The sequence below is a fragment of the Pristiophorus japonicus genome, unplaced genomic scaffold (genome assembly GCF_044704955.1).
Source record: "Pristiophorus japonicus isolate sPriJap1 unplaced genomic scaffold, sPriJap1.hap1 HAP1_SCAFFOLD_113, whole genome shotgun sequence".
NCBI lineage: Eukaryota > Metazoa > Chordata > Chondrichthyes > Pristiophoridae > Pristiophorus > Pristiophorus japonicus.
This window is the reverse complement of record NW_027250788.1, coordinates 884,662-893,978: the sequence shown is the minus strand read 5'-3', so window position 1 is coordinate 893,978 and position 9,317 is coordinate 884,662. Positions and strand designations below refer to the sequence as shown.

Here is a 9,317-nt window from a genome sequence, read left to right as displayed (position 1 = left end):
AGAGTTCAAAGGCTTTTTCAGTATAAAGATGACTGCAGTATGGACTGCAGAGACACAGACATCAGAGACACTAGATATTTGGAAGGTGTGTGTCTCAAGCAGCCACGGAAATCGAAGCAAGCTGCCTTTGTGAAGTGTTCTCAGTAACTTTCATATTTGGTTTGCTGAGTATGAATGTTTAACTAAAAGACCCGATCCTGCCTTTCCTACAACGGAGTGTGTGCGGGTAATTCGACGTTAAAAGCAACGAAGCGAAAAGAGCAAGACAGCCGTTTACAACATTTTGGTGACCCCGACGTGATTTTCAAAAGTTCGTTAGCTCATTCGAAGCCCCCGACATGAAGCAGAAAGTTGGCTGAGTTGTTGGAAGAAGTGTTTCCCACACATCAGTTCGAGGGGTGAGCATTCTCTTAATTGTCATGATTAAAGGGATCTTCAGTTAGTAATGGGAGGCTCAGGGGATATTCCATTTGAAGTCCGGTCATTTCTGAATGAGTGGATTGAGTTGAAAGGGGGAACTAATGGGATAAGACAGGAAACAATGACAGGAAGATGGAGAGAGACACGGCAGTCCTTAGTGGAGAGTGTCCAGTTAAAAAAGATTGAAGTGTTTGGCTTCCACACATCCACAATGAATGTCCCACCCTTTACTTGGGAAAAGTACAACTGAGAGTGGACAAGTTCCATCCCGGTCAGAGCAATCTGAAGCTTTAACTGACTGACACCCTGGTTTGGGATGTCTTGCAGTGTGTAATTGCGTCAGTCTCTGTGGCGCAATGGGTTAGCGCGTTCGGCTGTTAACCGAAAGGTTGGTGGTTCGAGCCCACCCAGGGACGAAGCATTTAACTGTTTTTCCCCGTGGATTCGGTGCTGCACGATTCCAGGTTGTCATTGTGCGTTTTGGCTGCGCGAATATATTCCACAAACATTGCCAGCTGTGCTGTTATCCACAGAGTTCCCACTCCAGTATTATGATGAGCATTCAGTTTGAGTGTATACAGAACTGAACAGAGATATCAGAAAATTTAACAAGGTTGTGTGACATTGTTTTTTGTTAATAAGGCTACAGGGAAAGGGCGGGGGAGTCGGATTCGCTGAGAGTCGGCACGGGCTCGACGGGTCGAATGGCCTTCCGTGCTGTAACCATTCCATGATTCTATAAGTTAGTGGCACATTTCATAGTGTGGGTGGAAGCAGAACATTTCAAAGGGACATGGATTGAGTCGGCAAAACTCGAGGCATCTGATTCAGGAGATTCGGGGGGCATGGAAATTCGGAAGTTTAATGACTTTGAAAGGAACATTTTTGTTTTGTGCAGTTACGGTCAGAGAAATGTTTGTGACAGGAATTTTTTGAACAGAGGAATGCAGCATTTAATCTTCTGCCTTAACACTTCTTCCTGGGTGTCGGGGTCACATTTCCTTTCGAGGTTATTCTTCTCAAAAATGAGTTAGATGTAGTCCTTCAGACTAGGGGGATCAAGGGCTATGGCGAGAAAGCAGGAATGGGGTATTGAAGTTGCATGTTCAGCCATGAACTCATTGAATGGCGGTGCAGGCTCAAAGGGCCGAATGGCCTACCTCTGCACCTATTTTCTATGTTTTCTCTGTTTCATGAATTTATATTTCCTTTGGTGTTTCTCAATAACCAGACCTTTGCTCTAAAGTCTTTCTCACTGTTTCCCCAGTCTCCTGTTGATGTTACCAGCAATGAACATTTTGAACCAGACACCGAAAACACACTGTGCAAATTGGGACATGCTTTAACAGTTAACGTGGGGCTCGAACCCCCAAATTCGAGATTAAGATTCTCATGCTCGACCGATTGATCTCACGGGGCTTCTACCAAATAGACGTTTTTGTCGTTGATTGCAGCCAGGCGCCTGTTGGCTCCGCCCCAGATGTTTAAACTTGCTGTCAAGGAACTGACAGGATCTTCTTGAATGGTGGACCAGGCTCGAGGGGCCGAATGTCCTACTCCGGCCCCTAATCCTTACATGTTTATGACCTTATGACCTTTCACAAGAGAACAAACTCGCCCCTGAGCATGCATGAGGAGATAGCTCCAGAAAATATTCCCACCCGGTGAGCTTTCGCGTGTGAGGCGAACGTGTTAACCGCTACACTGCGGAAACATCGCCACTTTCAGCACCCGGTCAGACGGAAATGTTAAGCGAACAGGTGAACTGCTGAATCCACTTTGATGGAGTTGATCGTGGTGTCAAACAATGAGTTTCACTTTAATGATTAAAAATAAGAAATGTCAGATTTAAACACAGACCTCGAGAGAAGACTGCAACCTGAACACAGCACCTGAGACCGCTCGGCCAGCCTGACTATTTAACGCTGTATGTGGCCATCTGCAGGTTGATTTTGAACTTTTGTATCCTGTCACATGAAATAAATGAGGGCAGCAGGTGTATCTCTGTCTGACACCGGGGAAACAGTGAGACAAACCTTGGAGCAAGGGTCTGGTTATTGGCAAACAGCAAAGAATATATTAATTCTGGAAGAACAATATCTAAAAGTACAGTAACCCTGATGTGATTTAAACACGCTACCTTCGGAACTGAAATCAGTCACGCTACCATTGCGCCACGAGGTTTACGTCATAAGACTCAGATGTTCGTCTATATGAAGGTGTCACAATACAAGGAGCTTTAAAATCTCCGCCCATTCCCACCTGGTGTCAGAAGCAGCGCTCACCTCCCAGTCACTGTATGTTTTTTTCTTAAACTTTTGTGTTGCTTTCACTGGAAAGCATCATTAATTAACCTCTCACCTTCTTTTGCACAATGAAAGAAATGCTAACTGAGGCACAGTCGATACTTCAATCATTTGTCCTGTGCTTTGGGGAGCGGGCAGGGAAGTGGACCTGAGTCCATGATCGGATCAGCCATGATCGTATTTAATGTCGGAGCAGGCTCGAGGGGCGTATGGCCGACTCCTGCTCCTATTTCTTATGTTCTTATGGTCTTCTGCATGTTGACCCATTTTACACACTGTATTGTAGGATCTGGTTCAAAATCTTCATTGCCGATGACATCAGGAATCTGGGGCAACTTTTGTCAAATTTAACATCACCGGTTATTCCGACCATGCACAGAAAATAGAATCAGTAGTGAAGATAAAAGCCCACGTTGCTCATTGTCAGATTCAACGCAGTAGGATTTCAAATAAATTTTCAGAATTTTACAGTGAAAAGATTTGGAAGTGTTATTGCATTTGTGTCTGTAATTAAACTTTGTGGCGTCTGACTCCCGTTCATGCCTCTGCTGAATAAGAAAGGAGAGTTTTACGTTGACCAGACTGCACTGCCCCTGATATTTGTGAGATCATCCTTTATATTCAGTGGTTTCTTGCACTTTGATGGGCTGCAGTGCAGCGGATATCACGTTGGCCTCACACACGAAAGGTCCCCGGTGGATCCGTTTTCTCTCACTGAAAGTTATCTATTTATTGAAGTGAAATAAAGAGCACTTAAGGAATAAGGGATCACTTTTGCCAGGAGAATAAATAGCAAATAAAAACAGCAAATGCTGGAAATCTCAGCAGGTCAGGCAGCATTTGCCGGGAGGCGAAACTGGCCTCTGATTGTTCCTCGAAAGCAAGTTTAAATATAATGCTCCTTCCCGGGATCGAACCTCACACCTTTCATGTGTAATGCAAACGTGATAAGCACACGTGATAACCACTACACTACAGAAACCTCTGGCACAGCTGGCACAACAGAGGGGAGCTGACCAGTGAGCTCCCTCTGTGCTGATCAGGAATGTGTTGGCTCATCTGAAACAACTTCTGTCCCACACTGAAAGTTCTCAATCCTTCTCCTCCACTGCCCTTTACAGAAATGTCACGGATCACCCAGCCACCGTGTTCACTTCCACATCCTCACAGTGGGGCCACAGAGGCTCCTACCGTCTCCCCGCGATCAGCGAACTCGCCCAGTTTAAAAATTAAACCCGGAACACGTGCCCGGCAAAGTGCAGGAGAAGCCAGATAGTCTGTAAGCTCGGTCTATCGCAGAAAGTATTGGTATTCATGGTGATTACAGCAATTATTAATCGTCTCACAGAACTCAATTATTTTTACGCAATGAATTGATCGACAATTGAAACCAGGTTAGTGCACCGGATCTTAACCCCTCGACCACCAGGGAACAGTTCTGATACATGTGGATATATTTATATATATTTATATATGAACCGGAATATCAGTGGCTAGCTGCCTAGACCTCATGGTGCAACGGTAGTGCGTCTAACTTTGAGTGAGAGAAATTGTTCCACAGTGACACCCATTTCATCTTTTGTTCCCTTTTAAACACTAGAAACTGAGACAGGGGGAATAAATAGAGAAATAAAAGCACAGGGATATAGACAAGAGGAAGAGATACTGCCCCCACCCAGAACTAATGCAGAAACCCCTCTGCTGCGCTCGGGGTGGCCACCCACAGCCTGGATACACTAACGGGAGAACACCAGCGGCAGGTCGGGGCCATAAAAGGAACGGCGAGCGGCCCTGGGAGCAGCTTGGAGGTCCCGGGAGACTACTCCAGGGAGCAGCGCGAGCTGGTGCAGGAGGGCGGCGGCAGCGAAGAGTGACGTAATCAAGGTCCAGGTCGGTGATTGGAGCGTGGGCAGGTGCAGCAGGAGCGGCGAGATCGGGGCGAAGGAGCGGTGAGAGACTGTTGAGGGACGTGATCAGGGCCCGGGGAGGCATGAGTTCGGGGCCAGTGGCCCAGGGTTAGCACGGGCCAGCCCACACTGCGATATATGTGTGCACTGGGTCCGTGCAGCAGAACTGGTCTCAAGTCGACCTGCTTAACCCTTGCCACTGGACCAAGACCAAGCTCTGTCAAGCCCGTTTGATGGCTGGGGTGCAACGGCCATCACAACTGAAAAAAATCCACGCACAGGCATCTTCCACCCATCGGGATGTAGTTCGGGTCCTTCATTAAAACACCTGTGAACTCATCCTTTTTCGGCGTGGAAGCAAGTCATCCTCGTTTCGAGGGACCGCCTATGATGATGATGATGATGGATACATTAACGTCCCAACAGCTCATTGACTGCAGGAGTGGGACCGTGCGGCGCTTCAGAAAACATGTCGAAAAGGCAAAGTCACTGATTCCGTCTCATTTGCTCCTCCGATCAAGAATAACAACACACACTAAAAATGCTTCAATGATGGTTACACTTTATCTCCGTGCAGCCTCTACAGTCTAAAGACACCACAACGGTAGTGTGAATACTTTCTTCCCATCAAAGTTCTATTTGTGCTACTTTGTTGTGGCAACTCTTGATTGCAGTCACCAAGATATCCCTTGAGATATCGGGCAATACTCATTCTTTTCCGTTGGCAATGCTTTTAAGAATCTGAGAAGATTTGACTGGAGGTTTATTAACAGATAGCACTTCGTAAGGCCTTTATCTCCATATTTGCTAAGCAGTTGGCTCGTTGGTCTAGTTGTATGATTCTCACTTTGGGGTTGTTACTTGAAATTTGCGAGAGATCCCGGGCGAGCCCTTTTTTTGCCGTGAATTTTGAATTTGCATCGAACCTTTGCAAAGAAGCACTTGCATTTCTGCAGCGTCTGTCAGGAGCTCATAACGCCCCAAAGCGCTTTACAGCCGTTGAGTTACCTTTGAAATGTTGTCACTTGAGTAAAGATGTGCCCAAATCACCCCACACGCATCTCAACTCTTTGTGAAGGAGTTCATAGAATCATAGAAGTTTACAGCACGGGAGGAGGCCAATTCGCCCCATCGTGTCCACGCTGGCCAACAAGAGGCTATCCAGCCTGATCCCACTTTCCAGCTCCAGGTCGATAACCCTGCAGGTTACAGCACTTCAGGTCACATCCAAGCACTTGTTAAATGTGGTGAGTGTTTCTGCCTCTACCACCCTTTCAGGCAGTGAGTTCCAGACCCCCACAACCCTCTGTGTGCAGAAATAAATAGGTGCAGGCGAAGGCCATTCGGCTCTTCGAGCCGCACCACCACGGAGAATGAAACAGTTAATTCAGAGACCGTGGTCCAGAACTTAAAGAAGGCTAACTTTGAAGGTGTGAGGCATGAATTGTCTAGGATAGATTGGCGAATGATACTTGAGGGGTTGACAGTGGATGGGCAATGCAGACATTTACAGACCGCATGGATGAACTACAACAATTGTACATCCCTGTCTGGTGTAAAAATAAAAAAGGGAAGGTTGCTCAACCGTGGCTATCAACGGAAATCAGGGATAGTATTAAAGCTAAGGAAGTGGCATACAAATTGGCCAGAAATAGCAGCAAAAACGGGCACTGGGAGACATTTGGAACTTAGCAAAGGAGGACAAAGGGTTTGATTAGGGCAGGGAAAATAGAATACGAGAGGAAGCTTGCAGGGAACATTAAAATGGACTGCAAAAGCTTCAAAAGATATGTAAAGAAAAAAAGGTTAGTAAAGACAAACGTAGGTCCCCTGCAGTCAGAATCAGAGGAAGTCATAACTGGGAACAAAGAAATGGCAGACCAATTGAACAGGTACTTTGGTTCGGTATTCACTAAGGAGGACACAAACAATCTTCCGGATATAAAAGGGGTCAGAGGTTCTAGTAAGAAGGAGGAACTGAGGGAAATCCTTATTAGTCTGGAAATTGTGTTGGGGAAACTGATGGGATTGAAGGCCGATATATTCCCAGGCCTGATGGTCTGCATCCCAGAGCACTTAAGGAGGTGGCCTTGGAAAAAGCGGATGCATTGATAGTCATTTTCCAACACCCCATAGATTCTGGATCAGTTCCTATCGAGTGGAGGATAGCCAATGTAACCCCACTTTTTAAAAAAGGAGGGAGAGAAAAAGCAGGGAATTATAGACCGGTCAGCCTGACATCAGTAGTGGTGAAATTGATGGAATCAATTATTAAGGATGTCATAGCAGCGCATTTGGAAAGAGGTGACATGATCGGTCCAAGTCAGCATGGATTTGTGAAAGGGAAATCATGCTTGACAAATCTTCTGGAATTTGTTGAGGATGTTTCCAGTAGAGTGGACAAGGGAGAACCAGTTGATGTGGTGTATTTGGACTTTCAGAAGGCTTTCGACAAGGTCCCACGCAAGAGATTAGTGTGCAAAGTTAATGCACATGGGATTGGGGGTAATGTGCTGACGTGGATTGAAAATTAGTTGGCAGACAGGGAGCAAAGAGTACGAGTAAATGGGTACTTTTCAGAATGGCAGGCAGTGACTAGTGTGGTACCGCAAGGGGCCTAGCTGTTTACATTGTTCATTAATGATTTAGACGAGGGGACTAAATGTAGTGTCTCCAAATTTGCAGATGACACTAAGTTGGGTGGCAGTGTGAGCTGCGAAGAGTATGTTATGAGGCTGCAGAGTGACTTGGATAGGTTAGGTGAGTGGGCAAATGCATGGCAGATGAAGTATAATGTGGATAAAGGTGAGGTTATCCACTTCGGTTGAAAAACAGAGAGACAGACTATTATCTGAATGGTGCCAGATTAGGAAAAGTGGAGGTGCAACGAGACCTCGCTGCCATGGTACATCAGTCATTGAAGGTTGGCATGCAGGTACATCAGGCGGTTAAGAAAGCAAATGGCATGTTGGCCATCATAGCGAGGGGATTTGAGTATAGGGGCAGGGAGGTGTTACTACAGTAGTACAGGGCCTTGGTGAGGCCACACCTGGAGTATTGTGTACAGTTTTGGTCTCCTAACTTGAGGAAGGATGTTCTTGCTATTGAGGGAGTGCAGCGAAGATTCACCAGACTGATTCCCAGGATGGCGGGACTGACATATCAAGAAAGACTGGATTCACTGGAGTTCAGACAAATGAGAGGGGATCTCATAGAAACGTTTAAAATTCTGGCGGGTTTAGACAGGTTAGATGCAGGAAGAATGTTCCCAATGTTGGGGCAGTCCAGAACCAGGGCTCACAGTCTTAGGATAAGGGGTAAGCCATTTAGGACCGTGATGAGGAGAAACTTCTTCACCCAGAGAGTGGTGAACCTGTGGAATTCTTTACCACAGGAAGTTGTTGAGGCCAATTCACTAAATATATTGAAAAAGGAGTTAGACGTAGCCCTTCCTACTCGGGGGATCAAGTGGTATGGCGAGAAAGCAGGAATGGGGTACTGAAGTTGCATGTTCAACCACAAACTCATTGAATGGTGGTGCAGGCTCGAAGGGCCGAATGGCCTACTCCTGCACCTATTTTCTATGTTTCTACATTCCAATAAAATCATGGCTGATCATTCACCTCAGTACCCCTTTCCTACTTTCTCTTCATACCCCTTGAGCCCTTTAGCCATAAAGGCCACAGCTAATTCCCTCTGGAATATTTCAAATGAACTGGCATCAACAACTCTCTGCGGCAGAGAATTCCACAGGTTAACAACTCTCTGAGTGAAGAAGTTTCTCCTCATCTCGGTCCTAAATGGCTTACCCCTTATTCCTGAGACTCTGACCCCGGGTTCTGGACTTCCCCAACATCGGGCTCATTCTTCCTGCCTCTAACCTGTCCAGTCCCGTCAGAATTTTATATGTTTCTTTGAGATCCCCTCTCATTCTTCCAAACTCCGGTGAATACAGGCCCAGTCAATCCAGTCTCTCCTCATATGTCAGTCCTGCCATCCAGGGAATCAGTCGAGTGAACCTTCTCTGCACTCTCTCAGTAGCAAGAACATCCTTCCTCAGATTAGGAGACCAAAACTGAACACAATATTCCAGGTGAGGCCTCACCAAGGCCCTGCACAACTGCAGTAAGTCCTTCCTGCTCCAATACTCAAATCCCCCAGCTATGAAGGCCAAAATGCCATTTGCCTTCTTCACCGCCTGCTGTACCTGCATGCCAACTTTCAATGACCGATGTACCATGACAGCCAGGTCTCGTTGCACCTCCCGATTTCCTAATCTGCCGCCATTCAGATAATAATCTGCCTTCACGTTTTTGCCACCAAAGTGGATAACATCACATTTATCCACATTATAGTGCATCTGCCATGTATTTGCCCACTCACCTAACCTTTCCAAGTCACTCTTCAGCCGCTTAGCATCCTCCTCACAGCTCACACCGTCACGCAGCTTAGAGTCACCTGCAAACTTGGAGATATAACACTCAATTTCTTCATCGAAATCATTGATGTATATTGTAAATAGCTGAGGTCCCAGCACTGAGCCCTGCAGCACCCCACTAGTCACTTCCTGTCATTCTGAGAAGGATCCATTTATCCCGACTCTCTGCTACCTGTCTGCCAACCAGTTCTCTATCCATGTCTATACATTACCCCCAATACCATGTGCTTTAATTTTGCACACTAA

General features: G+C 46.3%; 1 non-coding gene across 1 annotated transcript; it reads left to right on the top strand.

The window, feature by feature from the left end:
• Positions 1-762: 762 nt before the first annotated feature.
• trnan-guu (transfer RNA asparagine (anticodon GUU)) lies at positions 763-836 on the top strand. The gene has a single exon. It is a non-coding gene; the product is annotated as a tRNA-Asn (tRNA).
• The last annotated feature ends 8,481 nt before the right edge of the window (positions 837-9,317 follow it).